General features: G+C 42.0%; 1 long non-coding RNA gene across 1 annotated transcript in view; it reads right to left on the bottom strand.

Moving 5' to 3' along the window:
• Positions 1-25083, bottom strand: part of LOC148758241 (uncharacterized) — a 96899-nt gene extending 71816 nt beyond the window's left edge. Inside the window, exon 1 of the long non-coding RNA XR_016021437.1 lies at positions 25004-25083. This is a non-coding gene — a long non-coding RNA (uncharacterized LOC148758241). The remainder of the gene's footprint in view (positions 1-25003) is intronic.
• Between the last annotated feature and the right edge of the window lie 292 nt (positions 25084-25375).

Below are 25375 nucleotides of genomic sequence, written 5' to 3'. Positions count from 1 at the left end.
TAATATCCCCACCAGTACCACTCTGATAATAAGCTGTTGGTGCTGAAATATTTTTCTAAATATTAAGTGATGGTTAATTTTATGTATCCACTTGATTGGGCTACAGAATTCCCAGAGAGCTGGTAAAATATTATTTCTGGGTGTGTCTGTGAGGGTGTTTCTGGAAGAGGTTAGTGTTTGAATCAGTAGATTGAGTACAGATCACCGTGACTAATTAGAGTGAGCATCATCCAATCTGTTGAGGGCCTGAATAGAAAAAAAAAAAAAAAAGGAAAAAGGGCAAATTACTCTCTTTGTTTACGCTGGGACATCCATCTTTTCCTGCCTTCTGACACCGGTACTCCTGGTTCTCAGGCCTTTGGACAAATACATACGTATTTGGCTGTGGTTTTATTTTATTTTTATTTTCTTGAGACCCCTAATACATATCATTTATGTACATAGCACTTCATAATAATACACTACAGATATGTATTTTTCTGATGCCCTGAGCACAGCTGTCTGCTCTCAGCCAATGGAAAGCTATCATGCAAGATTGCCCTCCACGCTCTCAGCCAGTGATCACTGTGCCATGCCGTCTTGAGAAAGCAAGTTTGCAATGCATGCTGTGTCTTCTACTGTAGCCTCATCTCCTCTGCTTATTTTCTGTCTGGAGAACAGTTTTTACCCACAATGGCTGACAAAAAAAATGGTATGCAATGGTAGCACTGGGCTTACCGTAAGGAAACCAATATCTAATATTTATCACATTGGGTATGAAAGTACAGGGCAGCTCACAGGGCCTTTGAGAAAATGGTTGAGGACACAGAAGCTGAAGGATCAGTAGGCTGTTAAAGAGCAGTGGAAGCCACTGGACGTTTTGAATGTTATTGTGAACCTAACTTCAGCCTGCAGAATGAAACTACCACTGCATATGTGGAAGGTGGGTCAACCCACAGCTCAAGGCATATCAGAACTTGAGGAGATCTGAAAGAAATGGAAGACTTAATCCTTAATATAATGTTGGGAAGCATCTCTTTAGGAGTGTGTCACAAACTGTCCAATACAATGCTGATAAGCTACTATACTCATGTCTAAATAATTTTGTATTGACAAGTACCATCAGAAGAACTGCCTTTTGAAGCCTATGCTAACTAATGCTACCTGCTGTAACAAACAACCTTTAACCTCACTGGCTTGAACCAATCAGGATTTATCTCTTGATTATGAAAAGTCTGCTGTAGATGCTCCTGGACAAAAGGATCTCATATATGGCTTTCTTCCAACAAGGATGATGAAGGAATCCAGCGCCTTCCTCTTCTGTTCCATCCTTTTCTAATCTTTGGAGTCCTTTGCTTCCAGCCATCAGATGGGGAAAGTAGGAGAGCATGGGTAAGGGTGCATGCGATGTCGTATGGCCAGACCCAAAGGTGGGGAACATGACTACTGCCTACATCCCACTGTCTAGAATCAGTCATGTGAACCCATCTAGATCCAGAGTGACTGAGAAATACCTGATTACTTTCCTCCCAGTGTGAAAATGAAACAGTGTGGCAAATCCATGGTGTTATCTCTGCCACAGAGCCACAGTTATCCCCTTTCAAGCTTTCAAACATCCTTCCTACTTTCAAACATTTACTGAGTGTCCCTAGCTGCCGGACATTGTGCCTACAGCTAGTGCTATAGAGGGGAGTGAGACACATTTCCACATCGGGTGACTCCCAGCTTTCAACCTTAGTAGATTGTTAAATGGTACTGCCCCCAACCACAGAACAAAATATAGGAGAAGGAGTAGATGAAGAGGAAGACTGTGAATTTAGATTTAAACATGCTCAGTTTTAAGTCCCACAGGGACAGACACATGGTATCTAAAGCTAAGAAGAAAGGTTCGAATGACAATCCAAACCTGGGAGACATTAGAAAATAGGCCAGCAAAGTATGAGAATTCATGAGGTCACCCAGAGAGCATGTGAAGGGTGGAGGGGGGTAAAACAGTGATCCTAGGATAGAACCCGGGAGTACCCCAGGAAAGGGAGGGGATATCAGGGAATTCTGCATGACTCCCAGAGAGAAAAGAGAAGATCTGTGTCCTCATAATTCAATGAGAGAGTAGTTTTAGCAGCATGGAGGCCCAAAGACCAGATAGGCTTGGGTAGAGGATTGAATGGAAAGTAAAAAAATCAAAGACCCTGAATGTCCAGGACTCTCAAAAACTATGGTACAAAGATAAAGAAAGGAGAAGGATAGGCCTATAACCAGAGGGGAGAATATTTATTTATTTATATTTTTAAAATGAAAGAGAATGTGCTATGTCTAAACGTACAAGGGAAAGATCTCATTGAATGAGAGAAGTTGAAGACACAGAAATGTATACTCAGTTAAGCAATACGGAAGTAAATAGAGTAGAAAATGAAAGCTCTGCCCCTTCTTCTAAGCCCTACCACACTCAGTCTCAGAGGTTATATCTGTCCATTCTATTAGTTCTTATTAGCTTTTACCGTACTAGGTAGTTCTCCTATTTATTATGTGTATTGTTCATTTCCCTGGATGAAAATGGAAGCTCCACAAAGGCAGATTTTTTTTTTCCTGATACATAGTATACAGTCAATAAATATTTGTTAAATAAATGAATGTTGCATATGCTTCTGGATTTTTCTGTACATAAAAAATAAGTTTCACAGTACACGTTATCTACAACTTTCTTTTTCAACATAATACCACTATATCCTTGTATAGAGTTCTATTTTATTCATTTTAACAGTTACATAAAATGGCTATAGTAAGATTTGAACAATCTTTTACTGGTGAGCATTGCAGGTATTTCTAATTTTTATAATTACACATCAGTTTATGCATGTATTACATTTTTCACTTTCTTGGGGGAGAATCTCTATAGGAGAGACTCCTAAAAGTGGAATTACTGAGTCAAAGACTATGCCCATTAAAATATTCACAGTGAATCTTAAAATTGGCCTTGAAAATATGTTGAATGGATTTGAGAATATGAGAATGGAGAGGGGCCATGGACAGAGCCAAGTTCCAGGGGATATGAAGGACTTCAGGTCAGGAGAGGATTTGGACAAGGCCATAAGAGAGGTACTGAAAAAGTTCCTTGGGCAAGAAGGGTACCTGTGAAATGAATCATCACCAGAACAACAGGGATGAAACCTCTCTCCCAAATGAATAAACATGTCACCTTTCAGGAACCTTTTCCCTTCCCAGAGCTACACAGAAAGCTGGCAAGGCAGATTGGAGAAACTATTTAGCATTCCTTCCCAGGGCCATCCCTCTCCCCACTGATTTGTGCCAAGCAACCAGAGCTCCCAGTCTCCCTTTAAAAACATAATTAACATTCTCAGTGGGGTGGGCTGTGCACATTACTTGCAGATGGATGCTTCCTGTCTTGTTAGCTCACATGCTAGCTTTGGAATAATATGCCACACAATGCTTTTAGTTCCCGTTTTCCTTAATTAAGAGAACCTTTTGATGCTGTAGCATTCTGACTCTTCCATTCACCAATCCAACAAACCTGTATTGAGCGCTTGCTATGTGCCAGACACTGTGCTCACCCAGATCGATGAGACATGGTTCTACTTTAAAGAAATCACATGCTTTCCAGCATTCAGACCCATGTGTAATCACAAGCTCATGCAGTACGTATTGGGAAAAGAATATATACAGAGTTCTTGGAAGGATCTTTAGAAGCAGAGGAAAGGAAAACAGGAATGGATTCTGCCTTGGGTGTAAAATCATTATGCTTTTGCAAAGGGCTGACAGTTTAAAGTAAGAGAACAAGCAAAGGATTTGGGGTCAGAAAAAAAGTCTAGTTCTGCTAAAGTCTGCTAAAACACATGCTCTTTACCACATACCACACTGACTTCTACTTTTACTATTAGGCACTGGAGTGGCCAAGACACTGTGGGCTATAAATATTAACAGATTCGGACAATGAGAGGTATGCTACAGCAGACGCTACAAATCTACAAAATTTGAATATCCTCCTCCCTGCATGCTTAAAACCATGTGCTGTCACCAGCACTATTTTTCAATCAACAAGAATTTGTTAAGTGTGTCCTCCAAGCCTTGTAAGAGGACAATTTAGGCACATGTCCTCATGATGTGTTTACACTTGCTGGGAAGGAGAACGAAAGTCTATAGGGTGGAAAGCAGTCTTCCCAGTTTAGTCCAGCATATACTGAAGCTGACCTTCAGCTGAAGATGTCCAGCAGGGAAGCAGAAATTTGTATCTGGAGCTTTGGAATTTTGGAATCATCAGCATGCAAGTAATATTTGACATCGGCTGTGCAAGGACTGACCTGGTTAACCATTTCACTCTCAATTCCGAAGTCCATGGTAGCCCAGGGGAAGTACAATGCAAGAGAAATTCAGTCTCAAATCATTGCTCAGTTGTCAAAAGAAAAATATCACATGGTTTGTCTTCTCTTTCTCCATGTTTTCAAAACAAATATCTCCCCATCACTCTCAAAGAAAAAATTTATCCTGAGGATGTAAATGAAAGAAAACACATCTTGCCTCTGGCTTTAAAATTCTAAATAAATAAATACGAGCATAATGAATCTAAAAGGTAGTGCATGGAATCCACACACAAAGCCACGAAAGATGCATTATTAAGAACCTTGTGCATATATCTAGCCCTACACAACCAGAAGTAGCATACAAATCAAGCCTCAAAGCATTCACTCGTGCTCCAAATGCAGTTGGTCAAATCCCGGAAGGCATTTCCATAATGACAGTTTTCTATATGCCTTCTCTCTACCAGAAATTATAGTTTCCATAAAAAGTAATAGCAGTATGATTTTTAGTTAAAACCCGATTTACATTCTGCATTTCTCTTCAATAGCCTAGTTGATTGAGGCCCTTTGGGAACAACTCTCATCCCGTGGTACTGAAGCTCATTAAATAAAGCCATGAATTGTGCAAAATGGTTACACACTTGGCTTACCAGTTTCTTAAATATTAAATATTATTTACCTTTCTCCTTGGCTTCAAATATCAAGCAGAAAAACCACAGATGTACTGTGACTGAATTTGATACATACTAGGAAGGAACTACCATAGTTATCGGGAATAGCAAACGTGCCTATGTTTGGCAATCACTTGACATAATTGCCTCAGAATCTCAAAACAGCACATTTCCAGGAATAGCCAGTAAATCTGCTACACATGAGTCCAGGAGCATTTAGATAAAAGTTCAATAAAGTGCTGCCTAACTAGCAGAAGGAAGAAACCAGTGGAGTTAAAGCTAGAAGCATCTACAGAAGCCTCACTGTGACAGACCACCAAGCCATTACTCAAAAATCCTGTCAGCTCTATAACCGTTCCCATATTGTTCTAGAGCATTCATTATCAACTTACCCTACTTCCTCTCTATTTGAGCATCCTCTAAATTTTAGAAGAGAAGCTAAGAACTACATTTCCCATAATCTCCTTCCCCATAAGGTTCCTGATTAGACAATGAGTGGCACTGGCATTAGATTTGGAAGGAAGAAGCATTTGCGTGCAGATGCATGGGTAAACATTCTATTTGAAGCAGCTCTTGAGTAAGCTTCTTGGGGACCCCCTACACTTATGCTACAGACCTGGGGTTCTCTAACTTCAGCATGCATCAGAATCTTCTGAAAGGCTTGTTAAAATGCAGATTGCTAGGCCCCATCCCAGGGTTTCTGATTTGGGCGGTTGGGGTGGGGCCTGAAAATATGAATATCTAACAAGTTGCCAGATGATACCAATGCTTCAGGTTGGGAGATCACATATTTAGAACCACTTTTATAGATTGAGATACCTGGAGGAGTTTCCCAAAGTTTCAAGGAATTCCCAGGAGCCTGCGGAAGAACTCTTGAGGACTACGTAGATCGGAGCTGCAAGCTGAGATCATCCAGTCTCCAACCAGACCTTTGTCCCCACCTGTCCCCATCCTGTGGTCACATAAGCCCCTAATTCCCTGTGTGTAGAAACCTTCACATACCTAAGAGGAAGACTGCTGATATGCATCTCCTCAAATCCACAACCACTGCCCCATTTATTGTCCTTTCCCTAACTGGTCTTTCCCTAACCCAGCCATCCTCCAAACAAAAGGATATTTCAATTCTCCGCCTAAAAATCTTTGATGCCTCCAAACTAGAAGCAACCCAAATGTCAATCCATGGTGAATAGATAAACCGTGGTACAATGGAGTACTACTCAACAATGAAAAAAAAAAACTACTGGTGCATCCAAAAACATGACTGAATCTCAAGGGCAATTTGCTAAGTGAAAGAAGCCAGACTCAAAAGGCAGCCTACTCTATGGTTCCATTTCTATGACATTCTAAAAAAAGTAGAACTATCAGGACAGAAATCAGATCAGTGTTGCCAGAAACTGGGGTGGGAGATGAAGAACGACTACAGTAGAGTAAAGAGAATTTGGAAAGAGATATTCTATATCTCAATGGCAGTGGTGGTTTTATATCTGTAAATATTTATCAAAATGTATAGAACTGTATACCTCAAAAGGGAAATTTTCATTGTATGTAAATTATACCTCAATAGACTTAACTTTAAAAAAAAAAAAAAAAGGATGATCTTTATTGCCAAAAGCGTTAATTCCAAATTCCTTAGGGGGAACAAAGGGAATGAAAGGAAAACACAAAAAAAGGGTTTATGCTTATGAGTGGTGCAAAAAACAAAGCAGGCTCAAGCTCACACTAGCATTTAGAGTCCTCTGTATATTCAGAAGGGTTATCTTTCAGGATTGCTAACAGCAGCCTTGAAAATCTATAGAAACCAGAACAGTGTTGGAAAGAGACAAAGAATAATCTAATCTTGCCATCTCATTTTCTATCCCCTGAGAAAAGTTAACTTGATTAAAGTCACAGGCCATGGCACTTTTTTATAGCTACCCCCAAAGAATCTGGCAGTGGATGGAAGCTTGGTATAAAAGTGCAAACTCAGTTCATAAAAACATGGAAATCAACTCTTACTTATCTCATGAGCTGGCAGAAAATTTTGGAATTATGGGAATCTGATCACATTACCAACATCCAACATTATTAAAACATCAGCCATTTGGCTCTCTGGAGACCTACACATTTAATGTATTTAATTAGAAATACATGTCATACACTGTGGTAGAGGCATCTAATGCTCTCTTACATCTAGTTACCCTCTCCTTCCAAATGCATGGAAGGATTACACTTCCCTGACTCCCACCCACACTGCATGTGGAAAGGGCCATATGACTAATGCCAGCCAATAGGCTGTGAGAAGAAGTGGCATGTGTCTGGAGCACTTATCTGTTGGTGTGGTATATTCTAGCACTCTCCTCTCGCAGCAGTGATCAGGGACACTTCATGTTGACATGGAAGGATGACTGGATCATAGGAAATGGAGAACTGCTCAGGATGGCCACCTGGAGCCCCAGACAACTTGCATAAATGGGAAATAGGTTTTTGTTGTTCTAGGCACTGAGACCTTGAGGTTGGTTGTCCCAGCAGCATCACTTAGGATATCCAGACTGATATACCCGTATTTAGCCCCCAAGTTAATGTTAACTGAGAGAGGTTATTATCCTAGTCAGTTTTGTCTGGAGAAAGGATTACTCAATCCACAGACCTTGTAAACTTTGATATAAAAAGAACACAACACTTGCCTGACACGAAGGACCATTTGTTAAATAAGAATTACCCAGACTCACCTTTATTTCATTACAGCTCAAATTTCCTCTTTAAGTCCATGGGGAACTCTGCTTTGTAAAAAGACAATGAACATCAATTCCCTGACCTCAAATACCACCAACAGCAGTCGCAGCCTTGGATGTATTGAGTACATTTTCTATGGAAAGCCCAAGGAAATCTTCTTGTCCTTTGCATTTTGAGAGTGTTCAACTGGAGGATAAGATACAGATGCTGTGGCGAATTAATCTCTATGGGTGAGGGCTTAAGAGATGACCATCTGGCTAGAAGAAATACTTCAATCGTATAGAACTTCATGTATCTTTGAGAGAATTTGTCTGCAGAAATTGTCTGCATCAAGGATACAGACAAACCCCAACAGGACTTTCTGCAATGATGCAAATGTTCTATGTATGTCCTAGCCACATGTGGCTATTGATGTCTTGAAATATGATTTGTGTGACTACGAAATTAAATGTTTGATTTTATTTAACTTAAGTGTACTCGCCATAGGAGACCAGCAGCTACCATATTAGACGACCATATTGGACCATGCAGATCTGTATTAATAAATGGGGCTGATGAAGATATGAAGAGCCAAATCTTCCCAAAGTCCCACCCTTGATATGGTCACTGGTGAAATAGGAAATTTTCCAAAATAGCTACAGTCTTTAACTAAGCCACACTAAAAATTTAAGAGTTTTCCAAACTTTCTAAATCATTACTGAGGTGGAATCTAGCACAAGTTCTCTTCTAACACTATTTTATAAGGTTCTTGTAACTGGGAACAGGACCAACTCAATGAACCTGATCAAATGGTTAGTTCATATGACAGTCAGAATAAGCTAGGTTATACTGTGGTTAAAAAAAAAATTCATTGTCTTTATAGCAGAGGTTATTCCTCACTCGTGATCTATGTCCATTGTTGGTCAACAAGTGGACTCTGCTCCTTCCTGTTACTGGAGATTTGTGCTACCACAACCGCTAAGACAGTGGGATTAGAAGATGACAAATTACACATTGGTTCTTCAGCCTTCCCTCATGTAACTTGTCGTATTTCATTGGCCAAATTAAGTTCCATGGCCACATTTAACTTAACATGATATGGCAAAATGTAATCCTACCCTGTGCCTGCAAAGAAGACCTGAAAGTATTTGATGAACAGCCAAATATGACTATCACAGTTGTGTTTTTGTGTCTGTATCCGCTTCATAATAGCTTACATGAAGAGTTATCTATCTGAATATTTACTAATGTAGAACAGTTTATTCCCTGAAAATACCAAGCAATTAAAGAAAGAAGACTAGATTCATTGAGCAATTGCTATATTTTAGACGCCATCCTGAGAATATTCACATTTGTTATCTTGGATCCTTTTCCCTATGAAATAGATATTCCCATCCCTCTTTTACAAAAGAGAAAACAGACTCATAATATTTTCCTTTCCTAAGGTTACACAAATACAGTTATGTGACACATAACAGTTTGGTCAATGACAGGCTGCAAATACGATGGTGCATGGTAGGCTAGACCATCTAGATTTGTGCAAGTGTCCTCTACAATGTTTGCACAATGATAAAAATCACCTAACAAAGCATTTCTTAGAACGCATCCCCATTGTTAAGTGGCGCTTGACCGTAGTAAGAAGCAGAAAAGGGACAGATGTGAACCAAGCTCTAAAATCTTTCCTCTAACTCACTTTACCTACCAGCACAGCAAGAAGAATTAGCATTGCTCAGAAATACTTACAGAAATAAAAATACTTTTTATATGTTATTGCCGTGCATATTCAATTCATCAACTCAATAGATTCATGTGCTGAGTAAATGTATTGAGGCCAAAACTTGAGCTGTCAGGCAGTATTATAAAAAAAAAATAAAATTGAGGAACCTCCACACTGCCTTCCATAGCGGTTGCACCAGTCTGCATTCCCACCAACAGTGTATGAGGGTTCCTTTTTCTCCACAGCCTCTCCAACACTTGTTACTATTTTTCTTGTTGATGATAGCCATTCTAACTGAGGTGAGGTGATATCTCATTGTGGTTTTTATTTGCATTTCTCCAATGATTATCGATGTTGAGCATTTTTTCACATGTCTATTTGCCATTTGTATGTCCTCTTTGGAGAAATGTCTCTTCAGGTCCTCTGCCCATTTTTCAACTAGGTCGTTTATTTTTCTGTTGTTGAGTTGTATGAGTTCCTTGTATATTTTGGATATTAGCCCCTTATCGGAGGCACTGTTTGCAAAAATCTTCTCCCACTCAGTTGGTTGCCTCTTTATTTTGTCGATGGTTTCTTTGGCTGTGCAGAAGCTTTTAAGGTTGATATAGTCCCATTCATTTAATTTAGCTTTTACTTCCCTTGCCTTTGGAGTCAAATTCATGAAATGCTCTTTGAACCCAAGGTCCATAAGTTTAGTACCTATGTCTTCTTCTATGCAGTTTATTGTGTCAGGTCTTATGCTTAGGTCATTGATCCATTTTGAATTAATTTTGGTACATGGTGACAGATAGCAGTCCAGTTTCATTCTTTTGCACGTGTCTTTCCAATTCTCCTGGCACCATTTATTGAAGAGGCTGTTTTTCCTCCATTATGTTTTTGGCTTCTTTGTCAAAAATTATCTGTCCATATTTATGTGGGTTTATTTCTAGGTTCTCAATTCTATTCCATTGGTCTGTGTGTCTGTTTTTCTGTCAATACCATGCTCCCTATGACCCAGCAATCCATCTCCTGGGTATCTACCCAAAAACTCTGAAAACATGTATCCATAAATACATATGTGCTCCAATGTTCATTGCAGCTTTATGTACGGTGGCCAAGACATGGAAACAACCAAAATGTCCTTCAATAGACGAATGGATATAGAAGTTGTGGTTATATATACAGAATGGAATACTATTCTGCCATAAGAAAAGATGAAATAGTACCATTTGTGACAACATGGATGGATCTTAAGATTATAATGCTAAGTGAAATAAATCAGACAGAAAAAGTAGAGAACCATGTGATTTCACTGATAAGTGGTATACAAAACTGAAAACCACAAAAGAACAAGACAAACAAATGAAGGAACAAAAACTCATAGGCACAGACAATAGTTTAGGGGTTACCAAAGGGTAAGGGGGGAGGGAGGCTCTAGAAAAGGGTAAACAGGGTCTAATATGTGGTGATGGAAAGAGAACTGACTCTGGGTGGTGAACATACAATGTGAGATATACATGATGTATTACAGAAATCTATGTAACACCTGAAATCTATGTAACATTACTAACAATGGTCATCCCAATAAACTTTAATTTAAAAAAAGGAAATGATCATCTTTGAAAAGCTTACAACCCATGGCTTCCAAGGACTAAAACACTAATCCATGTTCCCAGTGAATGAGATGCTGCACCCACGATGAATGTAACTTACACACAGGATCTCTGGTGCAAGGGTGATATTTTTGCAGGTGGTACAAAAGCAAAGGAGGAAACTTCAACATTGCTCGATACAAATCTTAAATGCCATGCCTAGCAAAATACTCCGACTTCCCCCCTCAGTCTTCATCAGGCTGTTTATTCAGTCATCAGTATCCCTGTCAGGCACGGCATCAAATGATTCAATAGCAACGTTTCTCCCATTCCCTGGTGTAAAACTTTATTTAGAGAGTGACACACATTTTGACATTTGATATTTTTTTTCCCTGAAATTTGAAACACAAAGGCAGAGGACTGCTGCCAGCTACTGAAATACAAGCCTTTACCTCAGGGTCTCAATAATAAGATCTCATCTAGATATATGGACAACCAGTGTCCTAATGGAAAATGTGTGCCTGCATTTTTAATATCTCTGCCAAAAAGTTTGATGGCTGAAGCCGTTGTGGTCTCCACAAATAATTTGTTATTCAGCCAAATCTTTGCCATGCAGGTAACTGGAGAATGATGAATTGAACATGTACTCATGATTCGTGTGAGAACTCAAGCGGGGGTTCCTGCTGAAGGGGTGTTCAGGTTGTGCCCTGTGCAAGGACGCCTGATGAGGGGGTCAGGTGATGGCAGAGACCCCGGCCACACTGCCCTCTCCTAGCCATGGGTGCATAGCTGGAAAGGAGGAGAGGGCTACGTATTCTCATTCACACAAAGAGGACAACGGGCTGGCAGGGTTCTAATGCAAGTCCTTTCAGAAAACAAACTTGGAGCTTCTCTCTGCTCTCCAGTTCAATCCTCTAATACTCCTCTCCCCTCCTGTTTTCTCTTCCCCATTTACTCCTATATCCTCTGCTCTGAGCCAGTCTTTGCTTTTCAGCTCATTCTATTACAGTCCAGGATGTTTTCGCGGCAGGCTGATGTGTGATGAGAGAGCAGGGGAAGAAGAACTCTCAAAGCTCCGATGGTACCACTGACTCCCTGACTCTAAGCCCACCCATCTCTTTGATCCATCTGGGCCCTCTGTCCCTGGGAGCCCCTTGCTTTGAAGCCCCAACCCTTGCTCTGGTTCCCATGAGAAATCTTGGAGAACCTAGAAAGCAACAGACTTCACGTTACAGTCCTCTGTGGTTCATTAACCTCTTCTAGGGGACTCTGTCTTTCACGAAAGGTTGAGTAAGGGGCAAGTTGCAAAAGAGAGCTACTTATATTACCTCTGCCTGACCTTTTTTTTTCATCAGGAGTATAACACATCAAGGAGACTGAAAAAGAATAATGTGGGAGAATTTTGGAGGGTGATGTTCTTTCTGTACATTGATTTGGGTGATGGTTACATGATGCTCTACATTTATCGAAACTCATAAAATCATGTACCAAAAAGAGTAAATTTTATCATATGTAAACTTAAAAACAAATTTCAATGTTTGTAATATAAAATAAAACTGTTTAAGAAAAAGCTGAATGAGTTTGGTGCTTGCACGAGGAGCAGAAGCGTAGGGAAACCTGTGAAACGCCCTTTCTTGGGGCTCCAGTGGAGAAGAATCCTCACGGAAGAGTGAGGTGGAGACCCCTGGGTCTCCAGGCTGGTGAAGGACAAAGGCAGTGATTGAAATGAAGCTGAAATTCAACCCAGGGGTACTCGCTAGCTGGCCAGGCTCTCCACAACTTCTACATCCTAAAGGCCCCATCCTGTTACTTTATCCCCCCAAACTCAGATCCCCTGGGACACTTTCCCCTTATGGTGTGAGCCTCCCTCAAAGACTGAGATCTGGAGAAACACTGGTTCCACAGCACCTGGTTCCAGTGTCCAGAGGTGGGCTCCTGAAGCAGGAAGCTGGAATTCTCCTCAACAACAATGTTGATATATTTAGTCCGAAAAGTAACAACAATAATAGAGAAGTAGGCCCAACTACAGTTGATTGAACAGTTACTGTGAACCAAACATCACCTAATCTCCCAAGCACCCCATGAAAAAGACATTTTCGTTTTTGTTTTACAAATAAGGAAACTGAGGCTTAGAGAAACTACGATTCCAAAGTTAGTAAGTGACCAAGGTAGAATCAAACTCAAGTATGCTGAAAACTACATAAACCCAATGGAGTCAGATTTTAAACTTTATGCCCCACAGGGCTTAGATGTTAAATGGGCATCTGAGGGCGATTCTGGGCAGCTAATCCAGGCCTAACAGTGTGTCTCTGGGAAAAGGAATTCTGTTATCCAGCAACCAACTGGCCAACGCTATGGAGACCAGTCCTGGGTCAGGAACAATTCTGTTATCTGAACAAAATTACCAGATCTGCCTACACAGGTTAATGACGCTCAAAGGCTTAAACTACAGTACATTATATTTGAGACAAGCTAGATATAATTGAATTTCTTCCCTGAAGATTCAGAAGGCACTTCAGAAGTTTGTGGGGCGTCAGGACTCTCATCGTGAAACACAATCCTCACTAAACAGACCACGTCAATACCAATTCGCAGAGACCCAGTGCTTGGCTAGGATTCCATTCTACAGCTAAGAAAAGGGAGGCTTGGTGAGGTCAAATAATTTTGCTTACAGATTCACAGACAGCTCCTGGTGGGGCCAGATTCAAACCCAACTCTGACACCAAAACCCTAGTTCTTTCTCTAACCTCACACTGCTTTGCAGAGGCTAGGCTAACTGATACTGATCCTTGCCCCCCCAAAAAGGGGAAACCAGATGAGCTAAGTCATTTAAAAAGTTATTTTTAATAGCTAGATTCCATCAATAGTATGGTAAAGAGGGAAAAAGAAATGGTGATTTTAATTTCAAATCCTTAGTCTTTGTCATGTATCTGTGTGTCCCTTCGCGTGGTCTCAGCATTGTCACAGAAGAAGCTTTCCCCGAGGTCTGCATGGCCTGGAAACTTCAGCAGAAAATCAACAGTGCTGACCTAAACTTTAAAAGATTTACTTATCCTCCAGACTGAAAAGGAAGATAAGTGGACAGCCCTGGCGATTGACGAGCAGCCTCCACAGAACGTTGGTTGATGGCAAACAGTGGGTGCTTAAGCAACAATAACATGATTTTAGCATTGTAACAGCCGACACACCTCAGTCTAGTTAAGTACCAGGCACTGTTCTGAGCACCACAGAGCTACAACTCATTTAGTTCTCTCCCAGCCACTCTAGGAGGCAGATCCTTTCATTACGTCCATTTAACAGATGAGGAAATCAAGTCACAGAAAAGCTGAATAAGTTGTCAAAGGTTGTACAGTTTGTAAGTAGAGGTAATTTTAGTTGATAATTGACTTCACCTTGAGAATGGGAATTTGGAAGAATGTTAGAAGGGATACAGATGGATGATATTACCCATATTCCTCCTCTATTGAGATTCATATATATATATATACACATATATATATATATAATTACATATATGTTGATATTAATATATTCCAAATTACAATAGAATCCAATATACAATATAGTAATATATAAAAGTTGGGAAATTTCACCATAGAAAACCTAAAATCTCTGCAGAAATGTGCACTCTAGGCCAGACTGGTAAACACATGCCATAATCTCCTACCAAGAGCCATGACAGAGATTACCAACAATCTCTGTATTCTTTTTCACTGAAGCTCAAAAGGAACTCAGCATCCTTTGTAACACAATTCTAATTCTTCTGGCAGCACAATCAACAGAGCAGAGCTTCCTTGACAAGTTCAAGTCAACATGCCAGGCTTGCTCTTGGCAGCCGAGGCGGGGGACAGCAGCCAAGGATGGTCCTGCAGAGCCATCCATCCTCAAGGGTAGCACGTGGTTTCCACATCACCACGGTGGCAGAGCAATGGCTCCTGCCAACAAGGACGGCAGGAGAGCTGGATCCAGGGTGGAGGTGACCCCAGGGACGAGGAGCCCTTCTTCTCCCCATCAGTTCTCAACGAAGCCTCTGACCACCAAGATCCCCAGTGAAAAAAAGTTTAAAAATGTAGTGAAACTCACATTCTAAATACTACATCAGGCACTTCCACTTGGGTGGCATGTGAAAATGAGCTAAAGTTTCATCTCAAACTAATTTAGTTAGTTCAAGAGGTGCTTTATAAGGAGAGGCTAATCAGGAAACTCAATATACAGAAATGCGAAAGAACACTTAGAACCTCTCCTGTAGGGATTTCCTCCTTTCACCCTTTAAAAAAAAAAGTAGGCAGTGCCCTAAAGCCGCTTACTGGCAATTTATTTGTGGCCAATGCTTGTGACTGAAGCTGAAACCAATGCAGAAAGGAGACTGTGGGTATAGGAAGAGTTTCGCATCCAATCCTAGAAAATCCAATGCTCTCACTTTTTAGCCAGAACCATGCACTATTTGGGGGGGGGGGGGGGGGGGGCTACTCGTTCCAACATCAAATATTATTACTTTTCCACTAACGATAGCTTATTTATCCAATACTTACTTTGTACTAGGTACTTTCTCATAGTTTTCACAAATACCCCATAAACTCATTGTTATTGCTACGCTCATTTTACAGATAAGGAAACTGAGGCTTAGAGAAATGATATACCCCAGAGTCACAAAGCTGGTGGTCTTGGATTGCGTTCTCCAGAAGTAGGCAATACTGAGTTGAGAACTCAGGGGAAAGTGAGTTATTATAAAGCATTTCTAGAAGAAAAAGTGAAACCCAGAAGGTAAGAAGACTACACAAGGGTGGGATATCAGGCAAATACCCCTCCCAAGGAGAGAAATGTAGCTCACTCCCATGGGCAAGTTCTGGAGACAGCGTGGGTCACTCTTCAGGATGGTTGCTGTGGGGGTGAAGGAAGCTGCGGGGTTTCTATCAGTCATTGGTTAGGGGCTGCCCCTGGGGCATGTAAATCCCCAGGCACCACCAGGCTTTCTGAGGGAACTGGCAAAGAAGGCCCAGCAGCCTGAGGGTGTCTTTGTCTCTGCTGAAAAAAACTCAAGCGCTGGCACTGGGAGCTGTAGTGGGTGCTGTGCTGACCTGCCCAGAGGACCCCCGCCTCCAGCTCTCAGGCCCAAAGCTCTCATTCCCCAGCTGCCATTCTACCAGGAATTGCCCTTGGCTGGGGAGCTGTCCGACCAAGGTCATGCCCGCTGCAAGTAATGACTGGGTTCAGTGTGGGGGTACATAACAGAGCCCCTAGCCTGGGGAGTTCGCTCTGAAGGGTTAGTCCTGCTCGTGAGCTCCCTGCAACTAGCCTGTGGCTCAGTCCTTCCTCTGCCGGATCCTGCCTCCTGCGGTCTGCTACAGGCGTGGCTCTGTCCAGGGAAATTTCTGCTCACAATTCCTGTCTCAGAGTCTGTTTCCTGAGAAAGCAAACGTGGGTCAGGAGGGAAGGCACCCTAGACCCAGGGTAGTCACAAATGGCAAAAGGGTCTGAAGGGAGGTTGGAGGGGGTGCCCTCCCTGCATCAGTTGCCCTGGTGCATGATGGAAGCAGCAAAAATTACCCTAAAATGCTAAGATCAAGACGTGGCATATTTCTACATTTTGGTAAATCAAATTTAATTAAGCTCTGCACTCACCCAACTGGCTGGACATATGTTCATGCTGAGTTGCTTTTTGAGAACCTGTCCCTGGGACTCCCCAAAAGGTAAGCAAAGCAGAGCCCTGTAGGAGGGGCTGTCCTTTGGCACACCTCACATGCTCATGCATGAACATTCTGAGGATTGGGAATTGGAGGGATGCCTTCTCTGCTCTGCGAGGGTGATGGTGGTGGTTGAGGGTAGAGAAGGACAAAGGTTACAGGGACATAGAATGAATAACTCTTCTTAGATTCTGGCCATTCCAGGCCCACCAAGGCCTGGAACAACAGCCCTCCTCACCGCTTCCATATCAGGGAAGAACCAGCCTTGTGGTGAATAGCAGCAAATGGGACCCTCTGCTCAGTTGCTGACACTTCTCCCTTTGCCTTCCAAAGACACTTTGTCCTCAGACCCCTGTTACCCTCTTCAGTCTTCCCTCCACGTGCCCTGCCCCCACCACTGCTGCCGCCGCCCTGCAATTGGTCAGTTCTCATCTCTACCCTCCCTGGACCCTGGCTGTGCCTCTATTCCTTCATCTCCAACAACTCTCTCTTGGCCAGAAACACCCTGCAATTCCATTTCCTCTTATTTAAATTCCATCCCATCTCTCTGGCTTCCAAGCAAGTCCCCCCTCCCCTAGGAAGCCGTTTCTGGCTGCCCAATCCACACAGACCCCCCCTTCTCTGACTGCCAACAACACTCACCATCACAGCATACCTTTGGGCGAAAGGCATCCACCTGTTATCATTTTCATGCAGATGTTTCACCTCCCCAAATGGACTGACAGCCAAGACGTTAACTAATAAAAAGCCCTCCTGAATGGTCCACAGCATAAAACATGAGGAAACAGAGGATATCCTCAATAAAAATAAATCCACTGATAGTTTACTATATGAAAGCTAAGAGCCAACAGTGATTTCTAGTTTCAGCCCTCCTTCTAGGAAGAGCAATCACAAGCTGTGGGAAGAACTGTGTCCATTTCTCTCTCCATGTTTACTTTTCAATATTGAGTTATATTTCATTCTGAGAAAGGCAGGCTTTCTCCCACTCTCTTTCTCTGCATCCCTCCTCCCCACATAGCTTTTCCTAAGATGAGACACACTACCTTGCATCAAATGCCCCCATGGTAATGTCTCTATTTACTCCGAGAGGCAGATCCACAGCTGTTGGATATCATGGTCCTCCAAGCATAGAGCCCAAGAGCATGAAGCATAGGTCTGGATGCACCAACACCCAGAAGAGTTTATGAGAAGGGTACAGGTCTGGCCACAGATGGGAGCATGGGTCTGGCAAAACAACAGAAATACCTGGAACAAATGGAATGCTTGGAGAGAGACCCCAGAAGGATTAACACTCGTAAGCATTCTCAGGAGTGGGAGACCGACATTGGAACCATTTCCTGCAATCTGGTAAGTACAGCAGAATGAGGAGCAAAAAGAATGATGCTTCTTATGTGGCAATACCAACGTGGATTTTGAAAGTCAGAGATGTGGCTGCAAATCCTGGTTCTGTACTCTCTAGGGGTTACCTTGAGTAAGTCATTTCATTGCTCTGAATTTCTTACCTTAAGAGCTGGGCGGAAATAGAACCTATCCCATTGGGTACTTACGGTGATGACGGCGTAAGCAGCTAGCTGCACCCCCAGGATCATGCTCCCTGTCCCTAGTGTAGAGCTGTGCTGGGGAGCCCTGCTCAGCCAGCGACCATGTTTCGCAGCCCTCTCTGCATCTAGATGGGATCACGCAATCAAATTCTCACCAGTAGTCGGGGCAGAAGTGATATCTGCCACCTCTAGGCCCGACCCACAGGACCCTCCATGGACATACACACACACACACACACACACACACACACACACACACACACACACGGCCTCCTGATGGACAGGACCCAACAAATGACTTTAGATGCTACCGACTGCTGTGGAAGACACCTGGTCTCTCAATCATTTCGGGGTAATCTGTCAATCAAATTCCCATCCTGGACTCACACGTATGTGAGAAGTAAGCCACAGAGACTTCCGAGTCTGCCTGTTAGAAAAGTTAATCCTATGTCAGCCAAAAGAAGGGTTACACGTTATATCTCAAGCACTGAGCACCTTGCCTGGTACAGAGTAAGCGCACCAAATATGGTTGGCTGCTCTTACTTTTATTACCCCTAACTCTGTACAGCACTTCACACATGCCGGATGCTTTTGAACCAGACAGACTGATTTACCGTGTTGCCAAGCACTGAAGATGATACAAAGTTTTCAGAAATGTGCAGACTTCACTCTTTAGGAATTCATATGCTACTGGTGCAATTACACCCATAATATAAGTAATTATACTGCAAGGCAAATTTATATAACATGGGAAATTTTATTAAGTGTTTTGACAGAGTCTCAGTGTACGATGAGAAGGATATTAATTTTATCTGAAGATAAAATTTATCTTGGAGGAGGGAAGGCACGAATGGGGCCTTAAGGCAAAATATATACTTTGACAGGTAGCCTTTGGGCAAGAGGCTTTGGGCAAGAGGAATTCTAGAAAATGGGCAGCACGAAAGGGTTCCACTGTAAGTTCGCAAACCACTTCCTCTGTTCTCTTGTGTAAGGAAGTCACGGCAGGAAGCCACCAGATACAACAGGGCTGGGTGCAGGCAGAATGAAGGGGCTTTGGCAGTGCAGTGGGAATCAGGCCTCACAACGTCAACTGGGATTAGACTGAGGGTGGCCTCAAATGTCAGGCTCAGGAGTCCAGCCCTTGCTTTATTAGTGCGTTAGGGCTCTGACTAGAAATGACCGAAGCCCAAATGGCACTAGCTTAAACAAAGGGATTTACGGGCCCTGCTCATAAACTGTTAATAGGGTTCTAGCTGGTCTTCAGAAACAAATGAAACCACCAAGAATCATACGTACACAGCATCCTCGTCCCTCACCCCCATTTACTCTCACGGTCCTGTCTTACATTGCTTTTACTGTTTCCACTATCTGAAATTAGCTGACTTACTGACTTGTCCGATCTCCTAGGACATAAGCTTCCCAAGGACACAGATAGTCTGTTTCATTTACCACAACACTGCAGCTTGTAGCATGGTCTCCTGCGCGTCTGGCACACGGCAGGCGCTCACTGATGAACACTTGTTGAAAGAATGACGTGAATGGATCAGAGAGTTTAAGATGTGCTAGTTAGGCAGATATGCATATTTAGTCCCCCTGCCTGCTCCAGTTCCCATATAAATTTGTACATGTGCACTAAGATTTGAATGGCTCAATGTCTCTGTGATTAATATCCCAACTGGAATGAACTTCTGGTCATCCAATGTTGAAAGTCAGGGGTGTCCTCTAGTGCAGGGGTGTCCAAACTGCGGCCCGCGGGCCAACTGCGGTCTGCAATCCATTGTTAATTGGCCCGCAGCAAATTCCAAAAATATATTTAGTTTACCTAAATAAACCAGGTGAGGCAATACGTACTCCACCTCGTGAGTGGCCCGGCTGTTTGTGTATTTTACTGCATATGGCCCTTGGTGAAAAACATTGAAAAAAGTGTGGACCCCCCTGCTCTAGTGGAATCGCTGCGGTACCACAAGGAGATAGACCACCGGCCTGTGCGGAGGTGTTCTAATAATTCTAGGAGGCTTCTCTGAAATGCCTGCAGTCTCTGCCTCAGAAGCTCACATACCTTGAACCAAACTCTCTCCCTGAGGGGAGTAAGAGGGCTTTATGTCACAAAGGATCACAGTGACATTTTTTCAGAACTTGTCCCTGTTCAGTTGCAAATGAAAGTCACCGTGGGGCTTTTCGAAGAAATCTTCACCTAGGTATAACCAAGACACATTTAATTTCCTTGGACCTCAGCCAGATGCTAAAATTATTTTATCTTCCCTCTTTTCTGAGGACCTGCCAGGTCATTCGGTTTTGCCAAGGCAGAGACAGTGTGAACATACTGAAGAGTTCCACATCTGCTCTCCCTGGTATCATCTGACAAGAGATGATCACAGACCTATTTTGAGCCTTTTTTGTCTGAAATAGCCTTCCCTATTTTTACTACCATTGGGCTAAAAACAGCCAAAGTTTTTTCAGGATCAAGACAAAGCATCATCACACAATGTTCTGGGTGGGTTGCCTTTTCTTTTTTAGCCATTCCACCCCCACCTATATTTGACCTATAATATTTTCACCTTGATCTGTTGAATACTTTATTCATGTGTTACTCTGAGAATTTAAGCAAGGTACCACAGTTTCTTATAGCTTAATACACATTTTTGTTAGAACAGTTATATACCACCAGAAGTCATAAAACAACACAGGTATAGCAGCTATTACACAAAAATATATCATGCTTTTTGGTCATTTTAAGGAAGACTACTTGACTTAAACCAAGAAATAAAAAAAGTAACAGAGATAAGAACTCTCCCCAGTTTTCTTAGCAAACAGAATGGCTTTTCTTGGGAAGGCAGATAATATCTCTAAACCATTCCCATTTTATGCAGTCACTTAATCTAATCACAAACATTTTCAGATGAACCCCCAAATACCTTTCACCATGTACTAAGGTGAAATAATGGTAAAACCATTAGCTAGTAGAAGCAAATTACTGTGGTTCTCCTCACAACTTCTGCTATGAGGTCTAAGCTCTGTCACTATTAGGGAGAGGAGTTTGTGCAAATTCATGTCTAGGTCTCATCTGGTCCCACCTGGGACCAGTGATATTTATTCTCCAGCAGTTAATTAGGATAAAATTTTCCATCTGTGGCTATGATCAACATGAGGTTAAAATTTACTGTTCATCCAAAATCTTTACTGAACAGCAACAAGGTACAAAGATTTATGCTATAGACTGGGGGGCACAGGAAAGATGAATTTTCTGTCCTTAAGGAACTGACAGTTTAATAGGAAGAAGAGAAGAAAGGCATTCATATGCTAAGACAAAAATAAGTGTCTTAGAGGTAAGAAGAGGGAGTGGTCTGGCAAAGAGCAAGAGCTGTGCACACAAACTGGGTTTGACTCTCAACCTCAACCTGTCAGTCAGCGACTCCTGCAATAATACTGCGTAACAAACATCCTTGGAAGTGTAATGGCTTACAACAACAAATAGTTTTCTCATGCTGCAGGATACCTGAGCTCTAGCTGATCTAGATGTGTTCCTTCTAGACTCCTGGACTTGGCTCTAGGCTGTGGGTTCAATGCAGTTCTTCTCCACATATGCTCAACTTCTTGGTCCAGTAACTGCCTGAGACATGTTTCTCTCATGGCAAAAGAAAGGCACATGACCCCTGATTTTGGCCACATGAGAGTTATACACTTGAGTGATAAAGGAGTAAAGTTTTCATTATAGGAAAGACCACTTATGAAGGCTGAAATTTCCAAATGTAAAGAATAATATGAATGTGAAAGCAAACAAAACCCTCCCTAGCCCCCTTCTGCCTTCCTTCCTCCCTTCTACTACAACCATTGTGATAATGGCCCAATACTTGCAAAACTTTTGTTTGTATTATAGGGTTGATGACCTTGCAGGGATGCATTTTGTTTCTCAGAGCTCCTTAACAAGTTTGGGGGATAGAAATTGCTATGAAGCCTACTGAAGGCAGGGTAGAGAAAAGAAAACCATTCTAAGCAAAAGATATCACAAACTTTGAAATGTAGGGAGGCTGGAGTCTAGTGAGAAGAAAAGTATTAAGGGAAGAATTGACCAAGAATGGTCTGTGCTGAGCTGGGACATTAAGGGCACATAGGGTAGAAAAAATGTCACTATGGTGAAGAATGGCTAAGTCTTCTTGAGAGTAACAACTGATGTGAAATTTTAAGTTGCCTCTACTATACTTTGCTGTTATTTTTGCCCTCAGATACTACACGGCCAGAGTAAAGTCTGCATCACACAACAGCTTCTATAATTGAACTTGGAAGCAATGAAATAATAGAGGTTCTGAGCAGCACGGAGCAAAGTATTCATAGAAGTAGACAGATGTTGCAAGATGCAAAACAGGTGGCAGAGGTGAAAAATTCAGCAGCTGGACGAAATCACACTGAGAGGTAAAACACTAGAAATATAAGCCTCCCAAAGGATTCTTAGATTCTAGGCTGTCTCCAAACTTTCCAGTAATTCTTAGTTTCCCTTTGATTTTTGTTGGAAACTCCTTTTTCCCCATCTGGTAGGGTATCAAACACATAGACCTTCCCCTGCCATTCCATGAATGGAGGAGGGACCTAGAACACAAAATACTTAATACAGAACCTTCTACCGTCCTGAACACAGAAACTGGTCCAGGTTGGGCACTCAGCTCAATCAGAGTCCTACGGAACAGAGATAGGGGTTACAATAGATGTGGGAGAGAGCTGTTTTTGTGTTTTTTGCTTATTTGTTTCTTTGTTTGTTTTCAGCTGTTATAAGAACTAAGGACTTTATAAGGCCAGATCTGCGCTGGCCATCTTTTCTACCACTTAAAGAAAACCTACCTAAGAATGAAGCCAATACAATAGGAAGCAGAAGCAAGAGACAGAGAATAAGAGAGCCTGGTGACATTCTTTGAGCCCATGGACCTAGCCATAACTGAAGTCCCATCTACACTTCAGGTCTCTAGACCCAGACTCCAGAAAGGATCTTATCACTTACAACCAAAAGGGTTCCTGCCTATTAGCCTCAGTGTGTGCACATGCCAATTCATCCAGCCTGCTCTCTGAAGCAGGAGTCAGGAAACCTTTTCTGTAAAGGGTCAGATAGTCAGTATTTTAAGCTTTGTGGACCATATCATCTCTGTTGTGACTGCTCCACTCTGCTATTGGAGCCCAGAACTAGCCATGGACAGTATGTAAATGAATGAGCAGATCTATGTTCCCATAGAATTCTATTTACAAAAATCAGGTTGGCAGAACAGATTTTGTTCTCATGTTGTAGTTTGCTGATCTCTACTCTACAGAAACCTTAGATGGTAGATTTCAAAAATGGCCACTGAACTTATGCCTGACAAAATTCCGTAAGGAGAAAGAGAAAATTTTATTGGGGTAGCTCTACAAGTCATTGCCATGGTGAGCTTTTTTTTTTTTTTTTAACTGCAATGGTTGACAAAATGTTTGGCTGTCATAACAGATTATGCAATGTTTCCTCTTGTCCACTCTATGTGTAGAGTCAAACGTGAAACATCAATGGTTCATAAAACTTAGTTGCTAACACTAGACTTTCTAAGCCCAAATTCAGTGAAACTTTGAAAATTAGCCAACTGTCTACTCAATACTGACTAAATGAGTAAAAAACCAATGCTGTTTAATCATATTTGTGTATTATATTTTTGGTAATGACTATTGCCACCTGGGATATTCACCAAGCTTTAATTATTCCTTTGATGGGTGACTTATGAAAGCTTCCTTTCTAGCTCATTAGTTATTTCACTTTCCAGTTTCTTTATTTCTTAGAAGAGCTTTTTTCCTTGAAATAGGTCTTAAAACTTTGTGCCCCACTGACACAAGTGGATGAAACATTCACATATGTAGTTGTATTCTTTTCTTGTGAAATGCAATCAGAATGGCCACCAGAAACATGTATGTGAATAAATTTAAAGATACCTCTAAACATTAGTCATAATCAAAGAAAAATTAGGTTTACATGTATCAGTCAGCCACAACTTCAGAAAATTCACACAAGGCTTACCTCTGCCATCCTCTAGCCATCTCGTCTGATGTTTCCATGAGTTCTGGAAGCTTCTGTTTAGCTCACTGATCCCATTGAGTTAAATCTGACCAAGTCCTAGAACTCTCTGAGATGGCAGCCATCTCTCTGGGAACCTCACCATCCTGGAAGATGATACCTGGATCTGACAAGGTCCTGGTTCCACAAACCCTTATTTGGTCACCCTGAATCTTCAATGCTGATTTTTTTCTGAACTCAGAGTCTCAGACACACATATTCCTTTTAGACCAGGAAATTTTTACCTGGTGTCTCTCAGAAAGTGAGAGACTATTAGAAAGAGCTTAGTCTCTGGATACGGAAAATGTCAAATGTATTCACTGCAAAACCTTAAACCTACTCCCTTCCAATCTGTCTCTCCTTTGTCCATCAGACCAGGCCTCAGTTGGGTCTCCTAGAAGGATCCCACGTTCCATCCCAATTTCTTCTATGTCTTCATTAATATAACCTCAGTGCTAAGCACAGTGCCTGACACATAGTAGAGACTCAATAAGTATTATTTGATTGCATAGGGAAATGAATGAATGTGTTGAGACCTTGCACAGGCCCCTCAAATGCTAGATGGTTGTGGAAGAAGAGAACTGTTCGGCAAATATCCATTCTCTCCTCCTCTCTCACACAAGAAATATACTTACTTCTTTGACTGATGGTAGGCTTGGTCATGTGGTAGCAGATCATGCTTTCCCATCCCTTGAATCTGTTCTTGGCCATGTAACTTGCCTCATCCAGTAGGATGTAAGCAGACTTGATACAGTGGAGATTATGCAATGTGGCTTACCTTCATATACGTCCGTCCTCATGATGAGAAGCATTCCAACTCTCCCCAGGGTAGCTGCTGTTCCTTTGGTCTGGGATCTGGAATGAACACATATAGAGCAACCCTGAGCCCTTATCTACAATAAGGAGCTAAGCCTCGCTGGGTCTGCACATGGAAGCACAGCCACCCCACTAGCCCAGCCTAGAACGGTCAACTATCAGGGAACCCACCAAGAGGTGAGCAAGAATAAACGACTTATTTTAAGCTACTGAGTTGAGAGTAATTTGTTATGCAGCATTATTGTGGTGCTGAATGACAGATACATCCCATGTCACCAGTAGCAGCACTGTCACTGCCACTGCTAATATCAAGTGACGGAGCCCAAGCACATAA

This window comes from Rhinolophus sinicus, chromosome 5 (assembly GCF_057876585.1).
Source record: "Rhinolophus sinicus isolate RSI-liver-muscle chromosome 5, RSI-T2T, whole genome shotgun sequence".
Classification (NCBI taxonomy): Eukaryota; Metazoa; Chordata; class Mammalia; order Chiroptera; family Rhinolophidae; genus Rhinolophus; species Rhinolophus sinicus.
Note: the sequence above shows the minus strand (reverse complement) of the source record. Positions and strands in the feature narration are given on the sequence as shown.